The 21,015-nt window shown below is 27.1% G+C and overlaps 1 protein-coding gene across 2 annotated transcripts in view; it reads left to right on the top strand.

The window, feature by feature from the left end:
- Positions 1–1,336: 1,336 nt before the first annotated feature.
- LOC142323713 (uncharacterized) overlaps positions 1,337–21,015 on the top strand; it is a 359,124-nt gene continuing 339,445 nt past the window's right edge. For both annotated transcript variants that reach the window (XM_075363845.1, XM_075363844.1), the window contains exon 1: positions 1,337–1,631. The gene's annotated coding sequence lies outside the window, so the exon portion shown is untranslated. The remainder of the gene's footprint in view (positions 1,632–21,015) is intronic.

Raw genomic sequence — 21,015 nt, forward strand, 5'->3', positions numbered from 1 at the left:
TTTAATTAATCCCTTTGTTCTCACGCTATGTCCCAACAATCAACTTTAATATTCTGAACTTTCGTATCTATACTTTGCTACTTGTCATACAAATATAGGAATATTAATCAGATATAATATATAATTATATAAGGTAAATTCAGGAAAAATGTAACAAATTTTCAGTACATATTCTACTAGCGAAAATAAAGAACAAAGTTCACATTAACAGATTCGGAAACGTTTCGTTAGCAAGTGTCGGTTGGCAGATTATTTCGTCTCATTTCTGCGCCTTCAGTAAAATTAAGCTTGGGAACCAAATGAAAGATAAATTTAGTGGTTTTATATGAAATTTTACATGAAACATTGAAAAAAAGAGTCTTAGAACTTCATTTTTTGTAATTTTAGAGAAATCTAGGGTAAAAGACAAAAAATTGGGATTAAAAAATACTATTTTATGATTGATGTAAAATAACTTTATTAAATGGGTAATAAACATATAAAAGTTTTAAACAAAACTTGTGATTTATAAGAAAGTAGTAGGAATAAAATTTACAGTTTATTGATGTTAGTTTTAATTAATTTTTTTTTTTTAATTTTAACCCCAAATAAAATAACGACCTGAAGTGTATTAAAAAAAAATTGTTAAGCTTGCAGCATTTTTTATAACTCACATAAGGAATTATGCGTGTATTATTATTATTAATTAATTAATTTATAATAAACTTGATCTACAAAAATAATAAAGTAGATCTACATCAAAATAAAGAAAATTTTGATGTAGATCAATAAGTTGATCTACAAAAAATTGTCCTGCATTCTCTTACCTTTGGCGTCAAACGTAATATCTATTTCTACTAAATTATCAGAATCTTACATTTGTACCTCCTTGGATAAAAGATACATAAAAATTTTGAGTTTAATATTTAGGTTTATTAGATTTATTTAGTATTTTATTTTTTAACAGACTTTTAAGTTAGCAATAAATTACAAATTTTGTTGCCAAATAAATGTATAGAATACAGTAGTATCTAAAAAAAAGACTTTTATTTGATTAAGCGTTTATTTAATTAGCGTTATAATAAAAATGAGAAAAACAAATTACAATAAAATAACCTTATGATTTGTTGAGCAATAATAAAATAGTTTTAAAAATTTAAGGTGGTTAGAAAATATTATGGTATTTACTGATAGAAAAACGAAGAGATATGAATGCATTATAAATTAAAGCAGCTGTGCATTTGTGATGTGTGCTCGGAGACGAAGCGTGTTTACGAAGTACTGTACGTATATCAGAATATAAGGTAAATGTGGTGGGAGGTCTAGACGGTTCATGTTCGTCGTGCTAAGCTTCCATTCAGGTTAAACCGTCAGAACGTGTCTGTGAGCTGCCGAGCGCAGTTATTATAGTTGTGAGAGGCTAGCTTATTGGGAGTTTGGCGTTCACCTGTATATTTTGTATGTGACGCGTATTTATTTATTCTTGATTGAATTACATATATAGTGTGTTGTGTCTTAATTATTTATTTTTATTATTGTGCGATTCCACCTCGTTATTGAAAAAATTAATATTGGATTTTTATTAATATTTTATGTTGTTTAACGGAATTATTACGATATATTAAAAGATTAGGACACTCACCCTATCGTTTGTAAGTATTGTTATTATTAATATACATCTATAATATTATATTTTTTATAATTTTATTTCATTAAAAATAATGAAATAGATGTAGTATAAAAAAATAATTCATGTCCATTAACAAAATAATAATTTTTTTTACCAATAATATTTATTTTTTAACTGGAATATGTAATGTATTTATTTAGGTGGGTGTATAACCCACCTAAAATGCAAGGACAACGATTTATAAAAAAACTGAAGTTTTTTATGTGTGTTCTCCAGACGATTTCATGATATTTTTGTGTTATAAACTAAAATTGTTATCTAAATTTTTTCTGTTGACATATCAAGCTTAACTGCTTAATAAATGCAGTTTGAATTCTAACAAGACTGTATTATTATCATTAATAATAAGGCTATGTTTTTATTTAAAACATATACAGAAGACTTTTACTATAAAAAGAAATTGTAGTTTTTTCGTTCATGATGTTTTCAAAAAAAAGAATGAAGTAAACTTATGAGATTTACAACATATTAAACAAATATTGTTAAAATATTTTTTGTTATTTCAATTAGAAGCTCCACAAACTACTCTCTGAGCAAAATGTTATCATTTACACTAAAAATGGATTTTGAAATAAAATAAAGGAATACAGCTTCCTTTTTTATTTCTTCACTAGAACATTTGAATTATAAATTATTTCTTTAAATTTCATTCTATTCAAAAATCTTTCCTTTTTGTCCTTTAGTTTTTAAGTTACTCTTTCATCTGCTTTATGTGTCTCGTTCTTGGATTTTTAGTTTCCAAAGTTTTTGAAAATCTCTTTATTTAGTTTTTTTGATCAAATGTTAGAGGAATTTAATCTTATTTTTCTCCAGTCCCCAGTTCTTCTTGGGTTTTATAAATTTACTCATTTGGTTTTAGTATGTACCATTCTTCTTTTTTTTTGGGACTAAATTTTCCTTTCGATTTTTAGAAAAATCTCTGTCAGTCAAGATCTGTTGTTTCAGTTCCATACAAGAACTTTGGTCTGACTACAGTTTTGCGTTTATAGAAAAATTCTTTATATCGTAAATATTTTAACCAAAGAAATTTACTACATAAAAAAAATTTGTAATTTTAAATTTCTAATTTAGATTTCCAGATTTTCAAAGTTGCTTTGTATCTTCCATTTTTACTATTGAAATATCCATTAGTAAATAAATAAATCCATTTTAAAGATAAATAATTAAAATAAAAACAACTCGTAGGAAAAACTAATGGAATATAAAATAATTGTTAACACATTTTAACTCTCCAAAGCAAGAGAGTATTGTATAATTCACAAACTAAAAATAGATTGTGAAAAAAATTAAATAAAATTTAAAACAGCTTTTTCATGGGGAAAAAAACATTTTTTTCTATTTTTCTCTAACGGGAAATTAATAAAATTTGTTGAAAATAGTATGGTATTTCATTTAAATTTCAATATTTCTATCGTTTGTCAAAAGGAATTCCTCGTTTTTTTTTGTTTTTTTTTTTAATTTTTGTGGTAGTTAACCAGGAAAGATTTTGGTAATAATCTTACAGCCAGTTACCCGTCCTAATGCCGACTCCTAAAAACGAATGCAGTATGGAAATTTTTAGCGTGTAAAGTTAGTCTTCATATGGATTTGAACCTAGGATCTGAAGATTAAACTTCCTGATTTTGAACCGGTTTAATTTCCATCCTTAAGGTCGTAGGTGCATATAAGCATTAAATTCAAAAACAGTTATTTAAAGATAGTATTTCCTTAAAGATTCAATGGGATGAGCGATCTAATAATTCTGAACGAGTGTATTTGTATTTGATACGTGGTTAACCTTATAACCCACCGGCCATGAACCTGGATGACTTAAAGCTCGTTAGTCAGACTATTAACAGACCTAAACTCTTTTATTTGCTTTTTCTTCTCATTTTTAATGAATACAAAATGCACTGTTGAATATATTGCACATGTTAAAAGTGTTGTCTTTATTATACAACAAACATTTTAACTATTGTTTGGTGCCGGTAAATTGAATTATTTAAATCAGCATTTAGTAAATTAAAAGTTTTTAACATTTCCTTGTTTGTATATTTATTTATAGATGTAATGTTTATTAAAAGGAAAAAAGTAATTTATATAAGAAAAAATAAGACGGTATCCATCAAAATTCTTTTCATGTTTAAAATATCTTAAATATATCAAATAGTGGAGTTAAGGGGTATGTGCTGGATAAAGACCTTTCTCGTAGACCGATTTGTAAACTGATTATGTAGTAAAAGTATCTTAAAAAATCAATTGATAAAATTATTTAACTTCAGCTATTTTTCTATACATAAATACTATTATTCTGTTGATGAATTTTTAAACATTATTTTTTAACGTTATTTAAATGTTATTTTTACTTTAATATTATTTAAGATGTTCTTAAATTGCATAAAAATGCTGCATTTTTCATTTAAGGCTTTTAGAATTGTTATTTTATCTTGTAGCGTTTATATATTAACTTGATTTCATCGAAATTTTATGTGTGTGTGTATATCTGTACCTATAAAGCTACTTGTTAACTGATTCATCAAACGCCCAGCAAAAACTATTGAAAATAAATTGATGAAAATTTGTACACTTGTTTTCTTAGAGTGTAAGTGCACTGTAAGAAAGAATTTTCTGAAATTTCGAGTTTAAAGAGTTAAAATGGAGTAACAATGAAATTTTACTATTTTTTTAATTTCTTGGTAACAAATGAAAATATCAACTTGATTTGTAGTGTATGTTATCTTCATTTGAATATCTAGAAAATAATTTCTAGATTTTTTAAAATTCCGTGTCTAAAGGGTTAAAACGGATTTTGAAGCAATGGGATTTTTTTGAAACCCAGCTATTTTTTTTTTTAATTTCTCGTAAAACAAATGAAGATATCAACTTGATTTTTGGTGTGTGTAATTTTGAATTATATATCTAAAATCTGATGTCTAACGTTTTTAAATTCGACCTTGAAACGGGTAAAGAAAGGTAAAAATATTTGAACAATGATTGCAAATTTTCCTCATTTTCGACTATATCAATTTATATACTCAGTAAACTAAGGCTGTAAGTACTCTTCAGATAAATATCTGAAAACATTTTCGGATTTTATTTAATTTTGATTTTTTAAGAGTTGCGGCGGCTCAACCGACACAGCCGCTGTTACTTTATTTGCGATGCGCCTGGCTCCGGTTACTTGACTAAAAAACATAAAATTAAAAAAAATTGACCGCGACGAGAAACGGAAGTAACCGTATAGCACGGGCAAAGCTGCGAAGGGGGTGCTAGTTACTTATACACTGCTTACATTCATATTAATATGGACTACGACTTTTTTTTATTCATTAAAAATATGGTTTTTTAAATCAGAAAAATTTACTAGATACAAAAATGGGTTGACATTATTTTTGCGAGAACCCTCATGCCGTTCGTATCTAGATATGTTACAGAAGTATTCAGTGCCAAACGTTTATTTCCACTTTAAACCATCACAGCGGGGTTTACGTGTTAGGAATAATTTCCTCAACGTGGATTGGCCGTGTTGGCCGATTCCCTGGCCACCTCAATCCGCTGATGTTAATCCACTCTATTTCTTTTTTGGGAGTTTATCAAAGACAATGTATATGCAATGATTGTTGTCAACATCGATGAATTAAAAAGAAGAATCGAAGATATAATTAATGGAATAACTTGAGGTATTTTTCGTAATATGTGGCGTGAAATTGAATATCGTCAAGACATTTTACGCGCCACAAAAGTTGCTCGTGTGGAACTTGCTTGACGTTAATAAGTGCTGTAAACAAAACCGTTTTAGATCCCCTGTTCAGAACTGTTTGAAGTAAAAGATGCATGTAAGTAGATTGCTTTGTTATCTTTTTCTTAACTCCTAGAATTGGCTGAATAATTTATGATCACTCTGTATTTTGTTTTGAATGTAGAAACTTTGATAAAAAAATATAGCCAATTTTTATATTAAAAATAACATTCACCTCTATCAAACGACATAAAATTATTTTCGTGTAGTTCAACTTAATACTTTGGCGCGTGAGAAGAAGGATCTTATTATCCTTTCGTTAAATTACCGATCCGTTTAAAAGATATTCCAACTAATTTATTTAAAATAAAATAAAAGATTTTGTTTTTACCCAATTAATATTATTCGGCCTACATGCTTTTAGATATTAATAATTAAAAATCCTTTTAATTTTCTACATGGCTATTTAACATGTAACCCTCAAATAATTTTCATTAACAATTTCTAAATTGTTATTTTTTTATACTTTTTTTATGTATTTATTATTTTCATGCATTTTATTTATTATTATATCATGTAGTTGTTTTTGAAATTATTAATATGGACTTAAACGACTACGACTACTTGTATTTTTTATTTTCAATTAATTGTATATTCTGTAACGTTGTTTTTATCAAGGTTTTACAACGGTTTACCTTGATCCATCCAGATAAATGCTGGGGCAGTTACTTTTTCTACTTTGAAATAACATACCTATCTATTCTCTTAATGTCATCTATATAACGCATTGTTGTTATATATCGATCAGAATAAAATATTTATTTCTTTATTACTATTTTTTTTTTGTAGTTTAATCAATTTGTATGTAAATCTATAATGGTGTAATTAAATATGTTTATTCACTGAATATTTGTTACGAATTATCATAATGAAATTATGATACGTACACACAACGCTTAATCTATAATATTTACTATGATGACAGGGTGTCCCAAGAGATGTTGATTAGACTTAAGGGACCGATTCAGGATATAAAAATAAAAAAGTTCATCTGGACAAATGGCCAACCTCATTTCATTTTCTACTCTGTTCGCCATTTTGTTTTTTTTCCAGTAAGAACCGATTGAGAATTTTAATGAAATTTGATGTACATATATCAAACAATATCTTCTATAAAATAAATAAGTTTAAAACCTTTACCTCTGAAAATTCCAAAATTGTGGATAAAATGAATCGCAAATATTATGTAGTCTTGACAATTTTTTTCACGCATAATTTTTACGATCCACGATAACAATTTTTAACTATTTATTAATCGATTTGAACAAATGACGTATCAACTTGTTTAAAATAAAAAAAAAACTTAACATTTCATCTAACAAATCATAATTCGTTAAAACCAATTAATATCTGCCGAGTTAATATGATTAAAAATTTTAAGTGGCCGATATTTTGGAATTTTTAATATGCATCTTTCATTTTCCATTTATTTTTTAAAAGATTTTGTTCGGTATATAAACATCAATTTTTTTTTAAATACCTCAACCCGTTCTCTTACAATAAACATTTTTATTAAAAAACACAAAATTTGACAGAAGAAAAATGAAGCGAGATAGGACATTTTTCCATATGAACATTTTTTTAATTTTGGTCAGACCGTTAAGTTTGGGCCGACACCTTCCGGAATATTATATTCATTATTAACATTAGTGCCTTAGCGTCGTAACAAACGTATTAAAATCAGCTTTACTTTCTCTTTAAATCTTTGAATGTTTATTTTATTTTTTTTTATTATTATAAAACAAATATCAAAAAATACTTAAAATTTATTTTATTGCTGATGTATCTAGAAGTTTTGTATTTTGGGCCAATTTAAAAAAAAAAACATTTTTTTTATTTCAAAAGGCCAACTTAGGACCACGCAAATATCACTTCTTTTTGTTTCATTTCTTTTCTTCCTTGCGTTTTTCTTTTTTTCGGCATATCTTCGATTTTGCTCACCTATTAATTTTATTCCTGTTCTTTTTTCTGATGCAAGAACTTTTATATTGTAAATTATTCTTCGGAATTTATCTCTATCGTAACTGTCCTTTTCTTTCAAGCCTATCCTTTGAGGTCCTCTTCCATCTGTATCAGGATTTGATTTTCTTCTCGTGTTCCACAGCTTTCAAAGATTAATCTATTTTGACCCATGCTGATCATACACCCCGGGGAAATTTAATCTTTTTTCCTTATCGCTGTTTCTAGATCTTGATTTTGGTAAATCTTTTTGTTAGATTTTAGAGTCCTTTGTTACCTTTGGACCGTGGATTTCCTTAGTAAGCTTCTTTCAATCTTGAGCAATTTTTGTTAGGTTAGGAGTAATGTTTCAGTTCAATACAAGTATAAGCTTACTGGTCTTGCTATAGTCGTAAATGTCTTAATTTCGCGATCTCAGAGAAATTCTTCTTATTGTAGACGTTTTTGGTGATAAATCTAGGCTTCTCCAGTTTAATATTCTGTTTTCAGTTGACGCTTTATCTATTCCTGTTTCCTAGGTTCTTAAAAGAGACTGTGGACATTTATCTTTCCGTATTTAGTCCCTATTGTTTTTTGTGTGAATGATTTGATGTTCGTCATGATTTCTGTCTTTGTAAAGGATAGCTGTAGGACTGCATTTTGGGCTATTCCTGTTAATTCTTCTATTTGTGCTGTTGTGTAGCATAGTTAATTAATAAAGTACAGTTCATTTAACAAATCTAATTAAAGAAATTTTTATTTTTTTGGGTCTAATAATGTTCTTTAATAGAGTAACTCACAAAATATTAATTACGTCCTTTTTTATACTGTAATATTTTATTAATATAAAATAACTTATATAAAACATGTATACTTTTTTGAATGTGTTTTGATATTAAATTGTAAAAACAGTAAAATAATTACATAAAACAGTTATAAATTTGTATTACATATAACAAAAGATAAGAGAATAAAAATGACGAATCTATAAAAATTTAATAGAAGTTTAGCAATCGACTAAAAATATATAATTTAAATCAGTTCTTTAAAAATAGCCTGTTTGGATTTTTCCTAAGCTAAGAAAGATTTGTAATATTAATACGTTTTTAATTCGTCCAGATCTAACTTAAATTCATCTTTATCGATCAAAATAATTGTACAGAAAAGTATATAATTCTCTTGCGTACTGTTAAGTGTAATGTTTAATTACTTTTTTATAATTATCCTCTATCAAATCGAATTCATATTTATAAATTCGGTTAAAGATATAACTACAAATTTATTATCAATATTGTTATTATTTGTGTTGTGCGTTTCCTGATGGGCGTAGACTGTTCACGCATGTTTTTAAACTTTAAATTGTGTACGAGAGAATCTGTTCACGGAAGCGGGTTTCCGGTTAATGGATTATCTATATATTCTGTATAAAATTGTAACTCTTTAACTGATTTATATAATTTAATTTACCGTGATATTATTTACCTTATATTTTATTTTATACACACATAAAAAAATTCAAAATAACTTTTTTTTTTATTAACATAATAAATATAAGTTACCCTTACTAAATTATTTACATTTTATTTTACAACGCTATTATGCTAAATTTATTCACCTTTCTTAATGATTAAAGATGTTGCTAAAAGTAAATTTTAAATAATTCATAGAAATAGCTAAAGAGATAAAAAAATGAAATATATGAATTCATGCGCAATAATTCATCAATTAATTTTAAATTCAGTGTAGAAAAATCGTTTCATTAACTGGATATGAAAAATGAATAAATTAAAAATTTCTGTAGTAATCTTTTAATTATTTGAACGAATCTTTTTTTTAATTTTGTCTCATAGTCCTATGCAATAAGTAAACCTTTTTACTTCCTTGTGCGAAGTAAAGGAAATACTGTGATCGCGAAAAATGTTGGTTTTCAGATTTAACGGAAATATCCATTTTGATCATCCCTGAATCCATTTTGACTAGTTTCGGAGTAACGTCTGTACGTATTTATGGTACGTACGTACGTATGTATCTCGCGTAGCTCAAAAACGATTAGCCGTAGGGTGTTGAAAGTTTCCATTTATGATTATTGTAACATCTAGTTGTGTACCACCCCTTTTGATTGCAATCAACTGAACCAAAAGTGTTCAAAAAAGCCCAAAATCTAAAAAGATTTGGATTTTTTTTCTTTGCAGTAATAAGCCCTTACTGAGCTTTTCAACGATATATCATAAGTGGTACTTATTCTCATTGGTACCAGAGTTATAGCCCTATACATTTTAATTAATAAACTATTTGGATCTTACAAGGGGAAGGCACATCGTTCGAATTTTGATTTCATCGGTTCAAATCCGAATTCATATCCTTTTTTTAATTTAAATGTATTCATTTATTAATAGTTTTAACCTCTGATTGTAAAGACATTTTTACAATAAATAATAATTCAATAATAACAATAAAAAAAAGATATGAAAAAATATCAGATTTTATTAATGAAATAAAATTTTATGTACTTTTAATTTAAAGAACAAAAAAGTGTATTTGTAACTTAATAGGCGTACAAGGAAGTCATGTGCGTTCCACTTCAGATTTTTTTCTTGTAAGTGTTACCTGTTTTCTTTGTATTTCAATTATATTTGACTTTATTATTATTTCTTTGAATTTTACACAGTATTTTGTATTTATACAAAAAGGTATGAAACTTTTAATAAAACCAATTTTATAAAAATCTGACAAGATGACCTATTTATTTCCTAATTAATTCTAATCTGTTGAATGGTTTTTGAATAAAGAGCTTTGTAAATTAAACGATAATATTGCACCCTACTTAATAATTCCGCATCTGATAAGTGTGACAATTAAACCATGATTAACTGCTGTTTAATTTATAATTCGGTTATCTTTTTTCGATAATTTTTGTTTCATGCATACTATATAATACAAAACCACATAAATCACTGACTTATCAAATCATTGATAAAATATATATATTCATTTGCAATCCTTTAAAATTTAAACTAGTTTTTTTTATTCAATACATTTGTTTACTTTTTCCATTTATTTATCTTTAAATTATTTTCTTATTTTTTATTACATAATTTTTATATAATCAATGAATGAATTATGCTAAACAATTATAAAATGGGAATAAATTTACTCAGTAATATTATTTATCGATCTATTATTTCATAAAAGAAACGCTGATGAATATTTTATAAAACAAAATATAAATATTTAATTTTATTGTATATCTGGCAAAATTTACTGTAATTTTACCTCTACTATTTAGAGTAATCTTTTTACTTCTTTGTACGAAGTAAAGGAAGTATTGTGATCGCAAAAAGTTTCGGTTTTCAGATTTCAACAGAGTTATCCATTTTGACCATCCCTGAATCCATTTTGACTAGTTTCGACGTGACGTATGTATGTATGTATCTCGCATAACTCAAAAATTATTAGCCGTATGATGTTAAAATCTTGGATTTAGGACTATTGTAATATCTAGTTGTACACCTCCCTTTTGATTGCAATCGAATAAACCAAAAGTGTCCAAAAAAGCCCAAAATCCAAACAAATTTGGATTTTGGACGTTTTCTTAATTGCAGTAATAAGCCCTCATTGAGATCTTTTCAGCGATATATTACTTACTTATTTTTATTGGTTTTTTGAGTTATAGCCAAATGAAATTTTAATTAATGAAATATTTGGGTCTTAGAAGGGGAAGGCATATCGTTTCGCATCCGACTTCATCTTCTTTTTTTTGTTAACTTTTTCTAGAAATAAAATTGTAGAAATATAATCCGAAGTTATTAGTGAAATAAAATTTTATGTACTTATAAAAGTGAGCATATGTAATTTAATAGGCATGTATGTATTACATATGTAATCGTGTGTGTATATGTAATGATTTGGTGAAACATCTGATTATTTAATGTTAATTGAAAATCTAGAAATCTGAAAATTTAGAATCTTATTATTTTTGGATTTTCTAGTTTAATTTTATTTAGTTATTCTAACATTTCTGTTTAATGTTATCTACATTAAAGTTAACTACAGACTGACTGAAAAATAGACCTTCACAAGAACAACATATACACTGAGGCATACGTCCCTGATCATTAATAAATTGCAAAAAATTCTTATCTTTTAGTTCATTACTTCTTTGATATTATTGGATAATATTCTCCCTAACTCGGAGTTGATCATTTCGTTTATTTGTTTTTTGTTGCCAATCATTTAATCGCTCTGGTTGATATAATTCTTCTGATCTTAATTTGTGTAAGTAAACGTTCGCTAGTTTTCAAATTTTTTCTCTCTTTATATTCATCATCCTCCCTTAATCTTTTTATTGTTTCCTTGGTCTTAACGTTTTCTTCCTCTTTATATTTAGTACCTTCCTTAATGTTTTTATTCTTCACATTGAAAAAAAAAAAGTGTATATATAGTTTAATAGGCGTACAAGGAAGTCATGTAGTGTCCACATCAGATATTTTAATAAAATTCAGATAGGACATCCTCAATTCGATGTACATTTATATATATATATATATATATATATATATATATATGGCTGGCGAATGCACTTTTTTAATGATTTTTCTTTTTTTAGAGAAAATGTCTCTTTTAATCCCGTAGTAAGTATCTTCCTGATAACTTAAGTGAAAAATTAAATTAAATGAACGAATAGTCCATTTAAAGATTAAACAGAAAATTGAAAATTGTTTTCTTAATTATCCGGTAATGGATTTTTACTGCAGAAGTTTGATAAAATGAATTACTCTTTTTGCAATGAGATTAGAAACTAGCTAATCAGATTATGTATTAGCAGAGATAGTTAATAAATAAATTTATGTTACTTTGACATGCAAAGTGTTACTGCAGAAAATTGAGTAGAAAACTTAAGTTTAAAAAGTTGTATGTATATATATATATATATATATATATATATATATATATATATGTATAATTACTTGTCCTGACTAACTGACTAATTCATCAACGCCCAGCAAAAACTACCGAAGATAAATTGATGAAATTTTGTATACATGTTTTACTAAAGGATTAAGATGAATTTTTGAATTTTTTTTGAAATGTGGCTTTTGTTAATTTCTCGGTTACAAATGAAAAATACCACTTTGATTTTTAGTGTGTATTTAATCTTCATGTGAATTTTTAAAAACCATTTCTACATTTTTTGAAATTCCTAGTAAAGGGTTAAAATGAACTTTTTAATATTTTTTGAATCCTGAATAGATATCAAGATGATTTTTGGTGTGTGCAATCTTCATGTAAATATCTAGACGCCAATTTTTAGATTTTATGAAATTCGACCTTAAAGGGGTGAAGAAAGGTAAAAGAAAATCTTGAACAATCATTGCAAGCAAATTCTCTTCAGGTAAAAGTCTAAAAACTGTTTTCGAGTTTTTTTAATTCCAATAAGGGGTGGGACGGTGTACGGCATGGCGGCTCAACCAACTTAACCAATGCCATTGTTACTGTATGTGCGACCCGACTGGCTGTGCACCTGGCTCCGGTTACTTAGCTAAAAAACATAAAATTAAAAAAAAAATATTGACCGCGACGGAAAACGTAAGTTACCATATAACGCGAGCGAAGCAGGAACGGGAATGCTAGTATAAATTTATACCTGAATATGAGACAGCATTAGTTCATAATCAGTACAGTAATATTTATAGTTAGTATCTCTGAATCCTTTTTCTAGATTTTATTATGATTTGGGTTTCTCTCCTTTATTTTTTTATTGTGAACAAATTTTCTTACATAGATGAGACATTGTAAAATTAAAGAAATATTAAATAAAAAACGTAAAAAGTAGACTTCAAAATAGACCCTAATAAAATGTAAAAAAAATATACCATTAAAATTTTTAAGTTTCAACTTTTTATTTAAACAGCGACAAAAATTAGAGTTTTTAAAATAATTTTATCATACCTAAATTTTAAAAATTAGATAGTATTTTTTAAAGAATTTTTTAAGTCGTTGATTACTTGATTTAAAGCATTTTATTATTTTTTAAAATTATATTTCGATAAAATACGTTTTATACGTTTTAATATATTTAGGATGAATGTATGCATGTGTGTTCCACCGTAGCAGCTCAATGGCTGAACCGATTTAGATGTATGACTTCGCGTTGGAATCCTTATGTTAATGGGAGTGACGTAGGCTATATAAATATGTATATATATTTATAATATATTTAGAAATATTTAAAAAATTTGAAAAAAAGATTTTACTATATACAAAATTGTCACCCGCACGCTCTTTAATTAACCTTTATTAGTAATTGTCTTTCATATAAAAGCAATGTTGTTTTTTGACAGTCGTGTTTTTTTAAAAATATTTATCTCTTGTTAGTATTCTTTTTAATTTTAACTGGGTTATACAAAAAGTAAAATTATCTGAAACATAATTCTAGGCTATCTATAAATTTTATTAAAATAAAAATTTGAGGGTTGACTACCGAAATCGCATCCCTCGGACCGTTCCTTATAAAGCATAGCTTATAAGAATGGATTATTTCTTATTATTTTTGAGGTACGTTGTCGGTCGTTGTGTACAAATCAGCCAATTACTGTTGTAAAATATCTCCCTAATATTACAGAACTTTGATTATAATTTAACTTTCAGTATTAAGTTAATTACATTATTTAATATTTAGAATTATACAAAATCCTGATTGGGGAGATTTTGACTACAGTTGACTCAAAATAAATTAATAATTTTATAATCACAAAAACTACTCGAATGAAATATATTATTGAATATAAATAGCAATAAACATAAAAATAGATATTAGGAAACAGAATAAAATCAGTAGAAAATCTCTGGGGGTTATAAATTTATTTGGAAAATTAAATTGCTGATGTAAATATTACAGAAATATTTTACTATAATTATACATAGATTATTTACTTTATTACCTATGCTAAATGTGTAAAATGGTTAATTTTTGTACGATATACAAACGGATATAACTGTGGAATCCGTTTTTAACGGTGTACATTAACCCTGAAATAACAGTTATTCTATAACTTATAATAGTGTGATATACCAGTTCACCGCCTCCACTTAATTAACATCAGAATAACACCTCTCAGTTACCACAATATTCTAGTGAGTTGGTTAATTACCTCATTATTTATTTATTTTATTTTTTTTTAATTTACTTCTTGAATATACTGTACAGTTATACTAAAAAATTAACTGTTCTCGTATTTCCCTATAGAAATTTCCTCACAGTTCATTGTGTCATATAAAGACAAAACACTTATTGTACTTATTTACATATTTATGTACTACTGGATATATTACATATATTTATATTGACGTATAAGTTGTTTTATCTTTTATAATCATTTACCTTTTTTATTTTCTGATATCATAGCTCTTGAACTATGTTGCAAGAAGGAAAGTATGGAATCCTTCAAAAAATGGGATATGAGTTTTTTAATTTCTCGAACTTTCATGACCCAGGAACCCCAAAAAACAAAAAAAAAGTTGAGGGTAATGTTCCTACGTACGTATGTGCGTGTATTTGAAGTTTAATAACTTTCGACTGGATAAACCGATTTTGATGAAATTTTGTACAGAGATATATATATATATATGTATATGGGATAATTTGTTGGTAAAATTTTGGGGTCAATTTTCTTAAAATTTTACAAACATAACCTCACTTTATATTAAGTTTAGTACATGGGTACGTGCATGCTTATCTTACTATTTATAAAAAGAAAAAATAATAATAATTAAAAATGATAATTCTAAATGGCCGAAGACTTTATCAGCAAATTGCCCTATATACACGAGTCTGTGCAAAATTTCATTAAAATCGGTGTTTTCCAGTTAAAAGTTATTAAGCTTCAAAAACGCCAACATAAGTACATACGTATGAACATTACTCCCCTTTTAGGAAGCTCCTGGTCATGGAACGTTGAGAAATGCAAAAAACCCATATCCCGTTTTTTTGACTTGTTACCATACTTAACTTCTTACATAGCTCTAGAGCTGTGATGCCAGGAATGTAAAAATGTTACAACAATTCATTTTGTTGGCAAAATCGCTAATACGTACAATGCGACATATACTGATAATTACTGCCTGTTGCGTAGAGTTGGTAGTGTCATTAATAAATAATAATCATCAAGAATAGGAAATATCAGATTTCAATCACCTGCTTTGAAATTATTTAAAGCACTTAACAGCATATTAAGGAAGAACCCCCATTGACGGACACAAAAATACCTTTACAACGCATCGTACCTTGTGCTGTTTTTTTTCAGTTCGTATGGTAAAAAGGAAATTTATTTCTCAATCTTCCACTCGGTATGTATAAATGTCCTTTTATCAGCCAATATTTATCTGGTTTATTTGCTACAACATATACTGTAAGCGCTATTTGCTAGTAAGTAGTAGAGATTTATAATTGTAATATGGGACTCGCATATATATTCTCGTATATACTCAATATTGACGTGGAAGACCAGTTTATGCATGTAGATTTTTACTTATCTACATAGTAACAACAGGCTTACGCCTTCTTACAGTTAGTTTATGATAAATGAATTTTTTATCGTGTGATAAATGCCATGCCTGACCGGGATTCGAACTAGGACCTCCGGATGATAGGCCGTGACACTACCAATCCGCCATCGAAATCGGCGATAATCTACCCGAACTACGTGAATCTTTAACTCTCGGATGGTGATTTGATACACTTCCACCATATATCCTGCAATATTATTCAACTTCCATTAATGTATACGTTGATAATTCTTGAATTTAGTACTACTTCATAACATTAATTGATAAGCCTGTTTTGTAAACTGTTCTTTTACATTAATTTGTTGTCATAAGTACAAAATATTTTGATAAAAAATAGACTACTAAAGACTTATTTTGTAGATGATAATATTGCTCAGTAATTTTTAATCTTAATATTTGTTAGGAGATATTTACTGTTTTTTTCAAAATACTATTTATTAAATATTTTATATATATATATATATATATATATTTTGTGTTAATTAACACATAACCTATTTGTACACATGTAGTAGAAATGATTGACCACCGTTGTAATATCACTAGAAAAACACAAACATTGTTGCTCCCACATTTAGATAACAGTGCGCTTGGTCATGTAATTTAGTTGAACTGTTCAACAGAACAATCCTTTGTTCTTTGATAGTAATATATATGATTATTAATATTAAAATTTTTATGTAACTTTTCTCAGCCCCTTTTTTTTTGAAAATGATCCCCGTAAAACAATATTTAGAACTGTCTTAAACCACTTTTGCGTTGAAGGTAGCTATGAAAAAGATAATAAGATTAAATTATCTTTAAAAAGGTTTAAAGCTGGTTTATTTTTTTTTTAACTCTTACCGGTTTTTATTACTCTGAGATAAAACTTCACAAATTGAGCAACACTCTTGTCTACCGAAATGATAATGTACTTTGTGCTGTAAAGAATTGCGTTCAGTTTGAGAGCTGTTCAAAGTAACTTGCTTATAGTAGTGAAAAATGCAATGTAGTATCATTGAGGTAATGAATAAAAGTATACAATGACTCAACTAGTATGTGTTAATTATGTTTTGACAGTTGTAAGCAACTTACTGCAATCAACAACAATATACTCTTTTTTTTTTAATTTTGTTATTCATTAATGATGGCCTGTTTTTAAGACAACCTATATTATTAAAGAGTGTTTTGATTACAACAGGATAGCTAGTATATTAAATGTAATATGTTAAAGAGTTGATAACAAATTTAAAGGAAATAGATACATTTTTAAAAGAACAATAGTTATCGATTTTTCCTTTAAAATTAATTTTAGAAATATATCAGTGTATTTTCTGAAGTATTTTTTCTTTCTATACATGTGAGTGAGCATCATATGTTACATTATGTCTTGACATTTTTGAATTCAATAATGATATTTAATTTGAGTCTCGTTATAACCTAGTAATTTAAATTAACATTATCTAATTAATTAATTAGATAAATTATAAAAATTATAATTAAAACATCAATTATTATCTTTTTTTTATAAATGTAATATTGTATCACGTTATGAATTTTTTATTGAGTTCGGCTTTATTCAGTTGCTCAAAGTACAGAACTAATTTGAAACAGAAATTTAGGTAAGTTTCATTAGAAGAGCTGCCCTAACTAACCAAATTCCGCTGACGCAGTACCTTTTAAGATCTCTTATGTTCTATGTACGGATCCAGTGAATATTTAATTTAAAATCCGTAAACGTACCACTGTGAAGAAGGAATCACTGTTTAGGGAAAGAAATGAGATAGTCAAGGTAAAGAAATGAATGATCTACTTAAATAAGAACGGTGAAAAATGCAGACAAATTCAACTAAAGCTGTATTTCAAGGCTCCCTGTTGATAATAGCCATCCATCCCTCCCACAGTCCCTAGGAATATTTCATTAGTTGAGGTGTAAAATGTTTATACTGCTTAAAAAAGGATGCTTATTAGCTAAGAACGCTTCAAAATAGAGGGGAAATCACGTGTCCAGTCTGCTAGCAGCGTTAGCTTAACGACGGAAATTACACCCCCAATGTTTCTCTCCTTTCTTTCCTGTTTAAGTAAGATTACCGCCAAATTACTAATCCAATAAATTGTTTAAATTAATATTCAATCTTTGGATTGAAATTTGGGTGACTTCACTACGTTGGGACGTTATGCTTCCTCAAATTATTACCCTTTGTTTCGCCACTTAGTTTGCTTTTATCTTTTTTTTTTCTTTCTAACTATTTATTTTTAATTTTGTTCTCTTTCTGGTATTTTTTCTTTCGTTCGTTTTTTTGTGATTCTTTGTCGAAACTATGATATATACTTCTTGGTGTCTTCATCGTTTTCTTTTTATGCTATGGACTTGATCAATGTTCTTTCGATTCCTCAGTGTATTAAATCGTTTATCTTGATTATATACTTCAGTGAAATGTAGGTTTCGTTGGTTAGGTTAGGGTGTCGATAGTTACCCACCGGGTTGTTGTATTGGTGAACCCGTCAGCGCAGATCAGCTGATTTCGAAGTCGAGAGTTCTAAGGTTCAAATCCTAGTAAATTCTTAGTTACTTTTATACGGATTTGGATACTAGATCGTGGATACCGGTGTTCTTTGGTGGTTGGGTTTCAATTTACCACACATCTCAGGGATGGTTGATCTGGGACTGTACAAGACTACAGTTCATTTACATCCATACATATCATCCTCTGAAGTAATACCTTGCGGTGTTTCCGGAAGGGTAAACAGAATAGGAAAGAAAGGATGTCAATAGTTAGTTTAATTTCAATGGAAACTCTCTTTGCATATCATTTCTTTATTGGTAATCAAATTTATTTATGATTCCGGTTAACTGGGACTGATTATAAATAAAAATAATTGTATTGGCAAAAAATAAATAAGTAAATTCAACCTTTTGTTTAAATTTCTTTCAAAAATCATGTGTATGTACAGTGGTTTCAATGGTTAGTCATTTTTCGTAAAAATTGTATTACCATTAGGAATACATTTTTCGGTCAATAAACTGTTTAACCAGATCGTCACTTAAATTAATTAAATTATTTTTTTTTAACAGTTTGGTTTAGAATAAAAAATCGGAAACTGTATTTTACAGTATTTCCTCATTTATAATGTAAATATATTTTGATGTTATCTGTTAACGGAACTATATCAGTACTATTGTATATCTAGTGTTTAATTCAAAGGAAAAGTAAACGGAAAACGGAACACTTTAAACAATTAAAAGAGGAAAATTTCTTCATTCTCCCTCTCTCTCTCTCTGTGAATGTGTATGTGTCTTTGTTACAGTTTCCAACATTTTCTTATTTTAGTAATTTTTGTCAGTTTTAAGAACTGTAAAATTTTCGAAAACTTTTTCCTAAAATTCTATAAAATTTATATTATTCAAAAACCAAGCCAATTTATTTTTTTCTGAAGTAATAACAAATAAAAATATGGAAGTGGTTAATAGGATTTATTTTTTAACCACACAAGTTTTTAAAATTTTTTTGATTTATTTAACTTTTAATAATATTGAAAGTATAAATAATAAATTTTTAGCTATAATAACAATAAAATTTCATCGTAATTTAACTCTCCCCCTCCAAAAAAAAAACTTTTAGGTAACTTTTTATTGGTTGTACGTTTGTTTGTGGAATTTTTTTAGTTACTTCTGTTTAACATAGTAAATGTAGAAAAACAAAAAAAATTTCTTGGAAGGTACTTTTGGAGGTGGAGGAGCAGAAAAAAAAAATACTGATTGTTTGAAGTTTTAAAACTTTTTTGGTTTTTTTAAACATGTAATGATAATTTTACAATAAAACTTCAACATTAATTACCACCACCCTAAAAAAGAGATTTACTTTTTTCATGTATAATTATTTTCCTGCTGTATATGAATAATTAAACAATGGCAAAAATTCTTATTTGTTGTTAGATTTTTTGTAATACAATTCTTCAAAAATAATTCAATTGAATTAATACTCATCCCCAAGTTGAGAAAGATAAAAGAAAACACAATGGCCTTTTTGAAGTATAATAAGATCCCCCCCCCGGAAGTTTTATTTGATTATCTTTCATAAATTATAAATAATCACAATTAAATTTATGCAAGTATATGGAATATTTGTAGTTTATGTGCGAGTATGTACTAACACACATTTCTGTGAACTCAACTTTCAGCATTATAAATAATAAAATATAATAAAATGTTTTTAACTTTATAGTCTATCGGCCGTCTTAAAATGATAAACCATTGCGTTACATATATTTTTAATATTGTGTGAAACTGAAAATGTTATTAAAAAAGGAATTTTAGATACATTTGAGCTTTTGGTGTCTACAACATTTTCATAAAATACTATATACTATTATTTTTTTTTTTCTGAAAATATATCATTTGATATTACGGGTAATGTTTATACATCAATCAGCTCGGATTATGTTAATTGTTAAAGTTCTTTTGTAGAATGTAGCCTTATATCAGGTTTCTTGATAATTCATCGTTGGTCAAGAACGTGTTATGGCTTATGATTTTTCGTTGTTTTCCATTTTATAATTTTTTTCATTTTTCGTAAGAAAGCATTTAGTTTCTTCGTGTATTTTGAAAGCGTTCGTATCTTAGATTATTACGGTACTCTGTATACATATATATATTATTTTTATAATAGTTACCAACACTCTTTAATAGTAATGTTCCAGCGCTTTCGGATTATTAATCCATCCTCAGGAACAATGATGCGTTATACATTATAATTATTTACTTCACATATCATTAATCATACTAAATTGAATTTTATAAAAATATAAATATAACAATTGATCGTCAAAAGATAAAATAAATTTAACTTTATCCGTCATGTCAGTATGAAGGTCTCAACTGTTATTGTATTGTAAGGTAACAATTAAGACCTTAAAACTGGCATGATGGATAACGTTAACTTTATTTTACCTTTCGACGATTTATAATATTTATTATATTTATATATTTTTATAAAATTCAATTTATTATAATTAATGATATGTGAGATAAATAATTATAATGTATAACACATCAGTGTTCCTGAAGATGGATTAATAATCCGAA

The sequence above is a fragment of the Lycorma delicatula genome, chromosome 4 (genome assembly GCF_047948215.1).
Source record: "Lycorma delicatula isolate Av1 chromosome 4, ASM4794821v1, whole genome shotgun sequence".
Taxonomy (NCBI): domain Eukaryota; kingdom Metazoa; phylum Arthropoda; class Insecta; order Hemiptera; family Fulgoridae; genus Lycorma; species Lycorma delicatula.